Source organism: Pectinophora gossypiella, chromosome 3, assembly GCF_024362695.1.
Source record: "Pectinophora gossypiella chromosome 3, ilPecGoss1.1, whole genome shotgun sequence".
In the NCBI taxonomy this organism is placed as follows: domain Eukaryota; kingdom Metazoa; phylum Arthropoda; class Insecta; order Lepidoptera; family Gelechiidae; genus Pectinophora; species Pectinophora gossypiella.
Window position 1 is genome coordinate 8,740,220 of NC_065406.1, and position 12,038 is coordinate 8,752,257.

The 12,038-nt window shown below is 37.4% G+C and overlaps 1 protein-coding gene and 1 long non-coding RNA gene across 3 annotated transcripts in view; one reads left to right on the forward strand and one right to left on the reverse strand.

Annotated features, from left to right (window-relative positions):
- LOC126381856 (uncharacterized) overlaps window positions 1-12,038 on the reverse strand; it is a 148,053-nt gene that overhangs the window by 24,648 nt on the left and 111,367 nt on the right. The window lies entirely within an intron of this gene.
- The window catches only part of LOC126381875 (uncharacterized), a 76,836-nt gene that overhangs the window by 607 nt on the left and 64,191 nt on the right, over window positions 1-12,038 (forward strand). The gene's annotated exons all lie outside the window — the stretch shown is intronic.

Genomic DNA, 12,038 nt, shown 5'->3' on the forward strand with positions numbered 1-12,038 from the left:
TTAAATCTTTTTAATGGCCTGGCTTGCCACTTTAGGCTAAAAATAAAAGAGACATCGTCGGAGCACGCAGAAAAGTGGTCAAATTATCGTAAGGCTAGAAATATATAATCATGTATAACAACTATCAACCTGTTTACGTAATAACAATGCTGTCAATAATTATTTTCTTTTTTAATTAAGCGAAGAGTCTTTACTGCTAGATATTATATTAACGTCGCTAAAGTTAGTCGCGTATTTAATATTGTTTTAATGATTAGATTCATAAATAAGATATCTCGCTCTTTTTCCTTTTATTTCAGTAAATACCTTTCATGATTGATGGTAGAAACTGCGAAGACAAATTATCAAAGACGTAAATAATATAGCGATTCCTGCTTAGGAATGGTCAGAAACGAAAAGAAATACAATTTATAAATGGTCAAAACAAGTAAAATCGGCAGCCTTATGGCTGAATAGCAGTTACTTTCAGGCATATGCTAGTGGATATGATGGTGATGCAGCTGGCGAGGAGAGGGTATATATACTATATACCTCTGTATAACCCTTCTGGGATATAGGCGTGATGTTATGTGTGTGACACGCTGGAAGGCTTCGGACATAGCTGGTTAGCATCATCTAGGTAAAGCCATGCCGCCTGGTGACTTGGTTGTGGTGCCTAGAGAAGACATTCTTATTGCATTCTTCCTGCTAGAAGGATTCAGACTATGTAAGCGACGTGTTCCATTTAAAGCCGTCAGGAAAGACTCGGAAGTTTTCAACATTGAAACCAGCACAGACTTCTCAGTCACCAAGACATAAATACCTACTTATAGCTTCGTTTCGCTATTCCACTGTGTTGTCGGAAAATTATTTCTACTTGACGAGTATATTTAATTTGGAATTTGTCGCCTCACAGTATTTTGTAATCATGTTCTAATACCTGAAAATTACGAGCGGAATGCTTTAACATTAAGCATTGATACTTTTAAATAAATTACTCATTATAGACCGCAACGGCATTAAAATTTAAATAAGATGCTTCATTGTCAGTAAAAGGGTTTAGGCCGTACTTAGGAGGTGAATAAAGCGAATTCATTAAATATTTATGATCGAGACAACAATGGAAAACAAACGGGCGTACTGAGACTGTTTTGTTCGTTGTAAAGTTAAGTTTCCCCAAGGGGTTACACCGCCCGGAACTACGATCAAAGTGAGGGACTTTCCGCTCTCCTGAGTCCGCCGATGTATACTTGTACATAATTTACACCGTGAATATGTAAACACGATGCCGTGGGTTCCGAAGGTGACGAAGGGTCGCGATCGATCAACTTTCGTATCGAGAAAATCTTACTGAAACATGAACAACGCTACACTGACAGTTTTTAAAAAAAATATACTGAGAACTTAATATAGCTACAAGTAAAATATACATTTAAAATGCGAACCATAAGGAAAAACGAAATGTCCAAATGTAATAAAGAAGTGCAAATGAAAGGTCTTACTTGAATTCGGCGAGTTTATCCTACTAATTTGCGTAGAAGTCCCATCTATTCGCAGGACATTCATTGCGCTTTTCAAGGATCAGTTTTCCTCCAATCCTTGCACACCCTCTTCCGTCCTTGAAGGCAGAGCTTCACACTAATTGTTACAAGCTTCTCCACTCTCCGGAAGGTTCGCTTTCGTTACACAACACCGCATATATCCTTTAACATGTTACCTTTGTACTCTCTTTGTATTCGTTAATTTCGCTGAAGCGCAAATAAGTTGTTAATTAACCGAGTCTCGGCTTCGGCTTGTGTTTGGCTTCACGAGATTTGCAGGAAACGTCAAAATAGAAACGAATGATTGAGTGCCAAAGTAGAATTAGTAGTATTTCTATTTCTAGATTTTACACCTAAGTGCGCTTGATTGAGAACCTATAAAATTGGTCAAGCGGACTAGCCAAACTGGTATTTCATGAGTGTTACCTCCCATTCTCATCTCTCCTTACTTACTTACTTAGGTATGGGTTGTATGCTATGTACGTCGTGGAAGAAAAAAAGAAAGAAGAAGAAAGAAAAAATATTTATTCGGCATACTTAACACGTTGACAGTCCCCATACAAATTTTTTTGACTTTCTTGTAAGTCAAGTTCAACCTTTGCTAAGTTACCCGGGATCCAAGTGGAGCACCCGCCTTCAGTGCGTATTTCGTCGTTCCTTAGTGACCCATGTATGGGTCATGGACGTATGGAGCTAGTCCAGCATGACCCGTGTATGGATCACTGGACTGTCAACGTGTTAACACTAAATTGACATAACATAGGTAATTAAATTACTTAGGTAATTAAACTTTTTTGATTATTTTTGACTTAATGGCGAAACGGCTTCAGCTCAGCAAATGTCAAATGATGCAAATGGAAAGTTTAAAGATGCAAATGATGATGATGGAGAGACCGATCATTTTCAAGCAGAAATAACGCGTTCCGTCCAACGAGAGCGAATTACTTAGTTGAAAACTGTCAGCAGAACACATGCCACTGGGGAGTCAAGTGTCTCAAAAGTTCTGATAACTGAGGAGACTTATAAAAGTATTGCATTTTTTTTAAAAGAACAGGACGTTCGTTTTTTACGTTTTATAGACTGTTCATTTGTGCGTAAGACAAAATAGGCTAGTTTCCAATTAGTCAAATCAGTTACTTTTTATTAAATGTCAAAACACGAAATTACTAAGGAAATTGTATGAAAAAGCAATGACGTGTTAAGTCATAGAAAAACGTAATAAAATGTCGGACTTATTTTTTGTTTTTAAAACTAAAATTCAAGTTATGTAAACAGAAAAAAATTAAATGTTTTTTGTTAGTTGATCTGTCTTTTTATTTAGTAATCAGAATTTTATAATTTATCTTGAACCCAGTGTAAAAGCTTTTTACGATATTTACATTAAAACTAAATATTTTTGGGGAGTGTTTTGAAAAACAACAAAAGCGGTCAAACGTCGTCCTCAAATTCGAAAATAAGTCTCTTTCCTTTTGCATTTTATCTTTGACCTAGTCAAATACCCCATTTACGACATTCTGTCTCACTGCAAATAATAAAGTTATACGGCATTTAGTAATAGAAACATAAAATAAAAATCGCTCCTTCAACATGGCAAGATTTGTGATGCATAAGTGAATAGAAATAAGCACACAACTTATGTAACGGCACATACGTCGTGATGTAGGTTGGATAAGCGTCAGAAGCCTTCGATGTTTACTTATTCATGCACCCATGATTTTCCGACCTATTCGACGCTCAAACCTTGGGTCCGGGTTTAGGATTTCATTCTTATATTCTATATCTACGTACTACTGGGGTGTGCTTGTAACTACCGTGATGAGCCCAGGGGGCCACATAGAAGCAATATCAAGCCCAAGCTGTATCATTGATCAATGCCATGATTGCTCAATCTCCAGATAATACTTTATTTAACTCTCTGTTTTAAGTTTACGCGGTTACTATCATAATTAAAACACATAATAACGAGTTCTTACCGCGTTTAAAGCAGGGATATGAGACTCCCGATATCATGGCACTTGCAACAGTGTCGAAATATCGGGAGTCTCATATCCCTGATCTAAACGCGGTAAGAACCCGTTATTATGTGTTTTTATTAATTCAACTCGTTTATGCAATATTCCATTTGTTATTTAATTGGTGTAGCTGGTAAAGTAGTATTTCCCGCAAATCCCACCCGCCGGTCGCCCAGAACCTGGCTCCCTCCCTTCCATCGGCAGTGCCGCCCCTGTCGCCCTTAATCAGTCGAGGCTCCCCTTGACTGGCCTCCCTGCCGCCCAGGATCAGCCGACGAGGGGCCAGCAATCAGCCCGCCGTGCTCCGATTCCTCAACAATCGCATCCACATCAACTCCAATACCCCCTCCACAATCAGAAAAATCCCCCAACAACGGCTGAAAATTTGGATCAATCACGCCACCATCATCGTCCTCCAATCCGTCCCCGCTACCATACTGGTGCAATATGTCAAACATGTCATCATCGCGCAGTGAATGCGACTCCATTCCGAAACAACACGAGACAATCCTTTACGAACACCCACACACTCCAGTTCCCTAAAACCTCCGTCGCCACTCAATGTAACAGAAATGTCACAAACATACAAAGTTCCGTTTTTCACACAAAAAACAAAAATATGCTCTGATAACAGTATATGAAACAAATTATACACTTACCCGTAGAATTCGGCGAAAACAAAACAATTTTACACACGTTTAATATTTTTTTATGAATTTCAAACTTTCAGCGCGGTTACACTTGTCGCTTTTACCGACGTAAGAAATTCAAACTCGATAAAGTGAATAAATTACGCCATCTATGATTTTTGTTTGATACTAAATGTTCGGTGTGGTCTGTTACAATAGAGTAACACTGATTTAAATGAACTTATATTATTTAGCGTACATATTAGAGGGACGGATGAGGTTTGTTACAGGAATGTCACAAGAGCCTATAAAGTAAGACCCCCTCCGATTGTGTGAGGGGAGGCCTGTGCCCAGCAGTGGGACGTATATAGGCTGTTTATGTTTATGTTATGTATGTAACATTGTATCATTTATAACAATAGCTACCCATGTTTGTGATTTGTTAGTTTAAGTTTTCTGTACGGATTGGATATTTCTGTTAGTGCAGTAGTGAAACTGTTTTTTCTAAAGAAGTAAATATAGCAATTTGACATTAGCGCAATTTTTTGTGTAACTGCGCAATGTCCAGAATAGTCAAATAGCATTTTTTTTTATTTTATTACATAAATGAGGGTCTTTCCCGGCTACGTTAATCAAAAACAATATAGATGGCGTTTTACAGCTTGAACGTGTTAATTGGTTATTTTCCCGTTACTCGGGTACATAATTATTCCAAAATACAATTATTGCTGTTTAGCAATAAGGCCCCCCCTCGCCATAAGGTTCATCATATCCATCTTAGGACTTAGTATCAACAGTGGCTGCAAGTTGTCTTTGATTACTTGTGGCTCTGCCCACCCCATTTGGGATTACGGGCGTGAGTTTATGTATGTATGTATGTAGCAATAAGGCCGCCTATTGTGCTTATGTTTTATTCGTATGTTTATGTCCTTTATATATGTTCTTGTGCAATAAAGTATTATTGATTGATTGATTGTATTTTGAATAATTACCTATGTATGTACCCGAGTAATGAGAAAAAAGGTAATTAATTATCACGTTAAATCTTGACAGCGCTATCTATATTATTTTTGGGGAACGTAGCCTGGATAGTCCCCTATTAGATCTCTCTCTCTCTCTCCCTCTTTCTCTCTCTCTCTCTCTCTCCTTGGCATTTATTATTCCCATCTGATGGTGGGATCTGCCTTCTTCGTACTTCGCTTCCACTTCGCTCTATCGGACGTGTCGTTCTCGGAGACATTGCACATGCACACGCACAGGTCCTCTTTGACCACATTCGCCCATCATGTTTTTGATCGTCCTCTTGGTCAAAGCCCTGGTATTCCCTCATTAGATAACAGCAATAATAAATTATCAAATCAAAATCAAATCAAATATACTTTATTGCTCAGAACTAAGTATCACAATCAACATAACACATGAATACAGTACAATTTGGGCGGCCTAAAACCGTAAATTAAATTATGTCATAAAACAAGGTCGAAAATTCTAGAATTAAGCTGTCGGAAAATTTACGCCTAATCTCTGAACGACATTGCGATTGAAGGCATTAGTGAAGTATTTATAATATAGTCTGTATACTAACTGGGTTTGCAGCGCTAAATTAACATTTGAAGCGGGACTGAAGACAACTTCACAGATAACCTTTGACATTTCGTTGTTCCTGAACCTTTTTGTCTACATAAAATAAAGCACAACATAGTTTTATTACATGGGACCATTGTGTTCAACTTTTGAATTACTGCTGTTCATGTATTTAGTAAATTGTACTACTTTAGTAATTGTAATTTTACGAAAGTACTGTAGTGTCTAAGAATATGGTTCAACATGCCTTTACCGTACTTTAGTGATGACAGTAATATCAATAATTCAAAAAAAAAACATACCCGAAGAATCTATTCTAAACTTCCTGAGATTTTTAAATGTAGATTGTACATCTTTGCTTACTTAATAGGCTAGTTTCCAACTAGTCAAATCTGTTACTTTTTACGAAACGTCAAAACAAGAAATTACTAAGTGTGGATTTTTTTAAAAGCCCACTGTGACGTCATAGAAAAACGTGATATTTTTTTTACGTTTTTCTTGATTAAAATTCGTAAATAAGTTGAAAAATTGAAAAAAGAAAATGTTTTTCGTTAGTTTTAGATGTGTCTTTATTTAGTAATTAGAATTTCATAATTTATCTTGAACTTAGTAGGTACACGACATAGTACAATCTACTTTGAACCGGCGAGCGTGTATGAAACTATTGATGAATGTTGAGAAAGCAAGAGAACTGTGTCAGGATCGAGGCAAATGGAATTCCATAGTATCTGCTTACCCCAGTGGGAAAAAGGCGTGAGTTTATGTATGTACTTATATCTTTAGTTATATAGTTTTAATGGTATCTTTTTTCCAACAACTAATACCTACCAACTGTTGGAATATAATTGTAGCACGTTGTTTCTTTTGTTGTAAAAGTGACCTCACAACCTCACTTATTCGATCAATCCTTGTCCATCTTGTGGACATGAAAGTGCTCTATTGCATAAACTTTGCGTGTTATTTTTCTTTATCGTTAAGATATTTATTTGTGTATTTATTATTTAACGCTTTTTCTTTTGTCTTCTAATATCACTAAGGACATGTGAGGAATTCCACATTGTTTACGTTCAGATAAAGCATACGTATACGTATGTTGGAAAGTTTAGCTTTTATGGGTTTGATATTTGACAGTCATTGAATGTATTGCTTATAACGTGTTACGTGCGCCTTATATGTTTTGTCATGGTGAAGCACTTAATCGTGACATATAAGGAAATTATCCTTTTAAATAAAACATGAAGCCACCTACATTTAGTTGCAAAGCCACGATAGTTGGGGATATTCACAAGTCAGTAATCCTATTTGAGTAATTTACTTTCATTGTCCGAATTCAACTGTTACATTTAAACCTAATATTTTAATAGAACTGCTAGTATTAGGGATGGCAGTTTTCGGAGTTCATTTGGCAGTGCTAAAGTTCTCACCACATTAAGTCTGGACGTACTTTTTGGCCTCAAGCCATGACGTTGGGTTCGTATTATTTTCCTATGCTATTTGGAAACGCAAACTTGGATTTCCATCCATACTTAGCTAGCTGGAAAGTAGTATGTAAATTCAGTTAAATTTATTCATATCCAAGTCGCTAAAGTTAATAACTGAATTCGGAATTTACATGGCAAAAGTGATGGACCGCTGAAATTTTTTAATAGTAATAAGCGGCCGTCGCGTGGCGTTTATAGTTTGTTTATTGCTACGCAGTGGTACCAACTAAACATCACGAATATTATATCTGATAAATAAAAAAGTAAATAAAACGTAAATATTGCCGGACCGATGTATCTCTACATTTAGTTATCAAAACTCTTCAATGGTGTGTCCGAAATTAACAATTTCATATAATTTATTTTAGTGTTTCTCTACTTACTTACCTACTACTTACTAATAATTTTGGTAATTAATTTTTAATTACAATTTATTAAAAGTGGGATTTTACAACTACATTATCCTTCTGGCTATATTTTTTTAAAGCTCCTGCTAAAACTGTATGTGCATGAAATTAACATTGTTCACAGTGGCCTCTCAAAGGGCACGCATATTATATTAAGACAAATATAAAATCTGCGAACAGAGTACTGCAGGGCGGAAGGCAAGAGGGAAACCACTGCCCTATTTTTCCCTAAAAAAGTAGCATGGAGAGTATTTTAAATGCTACACAAGAGTGTGGCTCTTAAATTGATGATGATAAAATCCGCGGTCTAACTAAATAATAAATCAGTTAAAATTATAAAATATTATAAACATTAATCTATCTGCGTAGCTAACAAATATCAGCTTAAACATTAATCAACCTCTATTTTGGGACTTTCGCATGGGCATTCGCATGTTTGTAAATTAAATCTTCGCGAACGATAATGGAAGATGTTTGTTTAGGAAATTGGGCTACAGTGGTGGATTATAGCAAATTTTATGTCGCAGTTAAGTGCGCATGATTGGCGTATGTGGCGGCGGGGCTGGCAATCTGCCATGCTGATCCGAATGTGCAGCATTGGCACTATGACGACCATAACTTATATTTCGAATTGCATTTAAAGTAATAGCCATGGTAATTTTGTTGCATTCGTCGGAAATGGAAAGGTGAGGTGTATGTTGGAAATTATGTGCCATGAATCATGTTAATTGACAATCGGGCATCGTGTTCTCGTGTTTATTTAAAAAACCCAATAACTTTTTAAATTATGTTTTATATTATGTAGTATATTCGTAGATGTATTTTAGCGATAACACTCGGCCTCTCTATGAAGTCTTCTTAGAGAAATGCAGATCAAAAAATAAAATTGCATGCAAATTCATTCTGTGGTTTCCGAGATTATCGCGAGTAAGACATACTTTCTGTTTTTTCTGTTAGGAATGGCTGCGAGTGGTCTGGCTACAACTTGTGCCCATCCCTATAGGGATATGGAAGTGAATTGGTTACGTATGTATAAATTGTGGGATATAGAAATAACCTTATATTTTAACAAAATATTCTAACCCGACCGACATCGCACCAAAGACTCGCCTTTCTCACTTTTTAAAACTGCCTTACGTCCCATTCATTAACCATCCTCCTTTCATACCATTATCAATCAAATTATGGTTAAAGAGAATTTATTTCTTATTTCCAACATATTAAATGTCATTTACATAAGAAACAAAGTACCTACTTACATTTGTATACATATAAGTTCACACATCGCCTAATATACTTACACATATGCATTTCCTTCACGCACTTCCACACATACAGAGACTGGTCCGCATCAAATTCCCATTCATTATCCTTCCATAGTATTCTCACTTTCCTACAGCTTATAAGCACTATTATTACAACTCCTAGATTCAACACCCAAATGTACCGCTTCTGAAAAACAATGGATGTAACAGCCGTCATATCATGATCACATGAGACTGTTTATTACATTTTATTGTGACTTGAACGTAATAAAGGTCGGATGATCGGATAGCGTTTTTTTCTCATCAGTGTTGGCTATAAACTTCTATAAGGTGTAGGCGGAAGCTTGAAATATTGCATGGAGGGCTGTAAAGCCTTTTGTAAGATAAGGTCGGTTCCGTAGCATTCCAGCTCTGTGATAAATTACTGGAGCTTGGTCTTGCTGCGAAGTTTCCAAGGTTTTTTAGCAAGTTTGTTCTAGTATTGGTTACCGAGAAAACCTTAACAGGCAGAGAACGAGGCTAGTTTTATTTAGTTGCGTGCACCGCAAACAGAAACACGCATAACCAGGCAAAATAACTACTCAAGTATGAAGGCTTGTTTGGATTGAAGTGTAGTATTAATCTTGTTAAGTAAGGTGTAGGTGACGACGAGGCAGACGTGACTGCAGGCGGCCGTCGAATCGATACACATTACCGTGATTGACTAGCCGCAAGGACCCCTGTACAAAAGACGTTTGTTTCGAAAGGACTGATAATCGGCATTGACCTGCAGTCGCTAGGAAGTGGGTTAGAAGCAGGGCGGCCCTCGCGGCTAAACCTTCCTGTCAACTGGTTCACGGGTACTCGAACGCGCTCAGCCTTTCCGTCATCTAGTTTCAAGTTACTCAAGCCAAGTCTAGACGCGTGCGACGGAACGTGCTTCGAAAACGTCCACCGTCACGTCTCACTCAACGCTTTCATAATAAGCGAAATTGTTTAAAGCGAAACCATTAAGAAAAATTAAAAACTTTTGTGTCTTAAAGAAATTTATATCCTAAGAAATATTTACATGCAAATGAACTATGAAAGATAACCTCCTTAGAGATTCTTTCGAAAGTTCACGAATCTCGTTTATTAAAAATGTTAAGAGTTGAGCGTGGAGAAGTTTTTCGTATAACTAAGCTTTTAGTGGCCTTTGAGAGGACGAGACAGACAAAGGGCGATAATCGATGGCTTGCAAAGAGAAACTGGGATAGTAGCTTCTTTGTCGGAGACTTAACTGTACGGAGAAACACAATTGCTTTAGTTTTACTTCGACAGTTGTACACAATATTACTACATGAATTCTGCTTTCTCTATTGTTAGTACACACAAGCATTCGTCCCTATGATAAATTGCTTCTAACTACTAGACCTAGTCACGTAGACCCAATGTCAAAACAATTTCTATGTACCCTAAGTGTTCAAGGTTTGTTGTTCGTCAAATGCAATCCAACTAACCAGATAAACTACAGAACTAATTTGTTCATTGGTTCACACGCACGCTTAGTTATGATTTGTGATTAATTCTGAAATATTTCATATTATCGAAGTGTTTCGTATGATTGAACACAAATTTGTCGATTGAACAACGGTCGAACGGCGTCAAACAATGGCAACAGGATATAAATAGAATTATCGTGAGGTCACTTGCATTTACAATGAAATCGGCAAGCGAAGGTGTATCAATCGATAGCCTACGAAGGTGAAGGACGATTGTTTTACGAGTACAAAGAATAAAAAATGACAACGTACTCCCAAATCATTTAGATGAATATCTCGAGATGCGTACTAATGATGATCGTTAGCGTCGTAAATAAATACTTGTTACAATTTGAAAATTGATGATTCTCGTACAACATAATTCTTGTATACACGTGTCGAATTAATGGTAGTCTAAATTGTCCCGTCAAAATTACGCTACAGAAGTCAAACGGGTAGACAAACAAGTTTTCCGACAAAACTTAGTTAAGGCGATTGGTTAAATTTGACATGAACATCAAATATAGTACATTATAAGAAAGCAGAGTTGCTCGGAACCGTCGGGGTTTCGATCCAATCTTATTATAAGTTGGGCAACTTCCCGGCAAGGCGAATGGGCGTCTCCAGCGAGTTCCCGATAATGCTATGTGACTCAATTCCGGGTAGAAGCGCCCGATTCCTGCACTTGCCGACTTGACTCTTGTTTAAGCCACGGACAGGCAAACGGTTCACATCAATTTCGCAGCTGACTTGTTCACGAAACACATATGATGGACCTTTTTTATATGGGATAGTTACATGAAACCTTTAAGCATATGTAGGTAAATTTATTTAGTTTGGTGCATGTACATTTGTAATCTTTGAAGAGTTATCGATTGAGCGTTCGGATGAAAATAGCTTGAAATGCATGCATGTCGACTTTTGATTAAGGCGTTGATTAAGGGCTCACAACCGGTAAAACATAAACAGCCTATATACGTCCCACTGCTGGGCACAGGCCTCCTCTCATTCAACCGGAGGGGGTATACGATGAATTTATTACTACTACTACTATACGATAGTAGTAGTAGTATTTATTAACTGATTGCTTATCTTTCGTCATTCATACCAAAAGTGATTGCAATTTGCCTTTTAATTGAGATTGTGTACGTTAATAGCTCTAATTTTCTACTCCCATTTTTAAGTACTGTACTTAAAAACTTTCCATTCTTCTTCTATCGTGTGGGTTGTGAGGTGAATTACCAACCTCATCAACCCTGGAGTCAGGGTTATTAATGAGCCGCCAAAGGCCCCTGACATGGCTCATGTAACGACTACTTACGTACATCAGTAAGTAGTAACCGGGACCAACGGCTTAACGTGCCTTCCGAAGCACGGATCATCTTACTTTTTGGACAATCAGGTGATCAGTCTGTAATGTCCTAACCAAACTAGGGAGCACAAAGTGATTTTTGTGATATGTCCCCACCGGGTTTCGAACCCGGGACCTCCGGATCGTAAGCCCAACGCTCAACCACTGGACCACGGAGGTCGTTCGGACCACGGAGGAAAGTTTTCCATTCGAATTACAGTTACACTAGCTTTGTGGTAGACGTACGTGTATTTTTCCCTTAATTGATTCGTCACAATTTTGGTGGATTG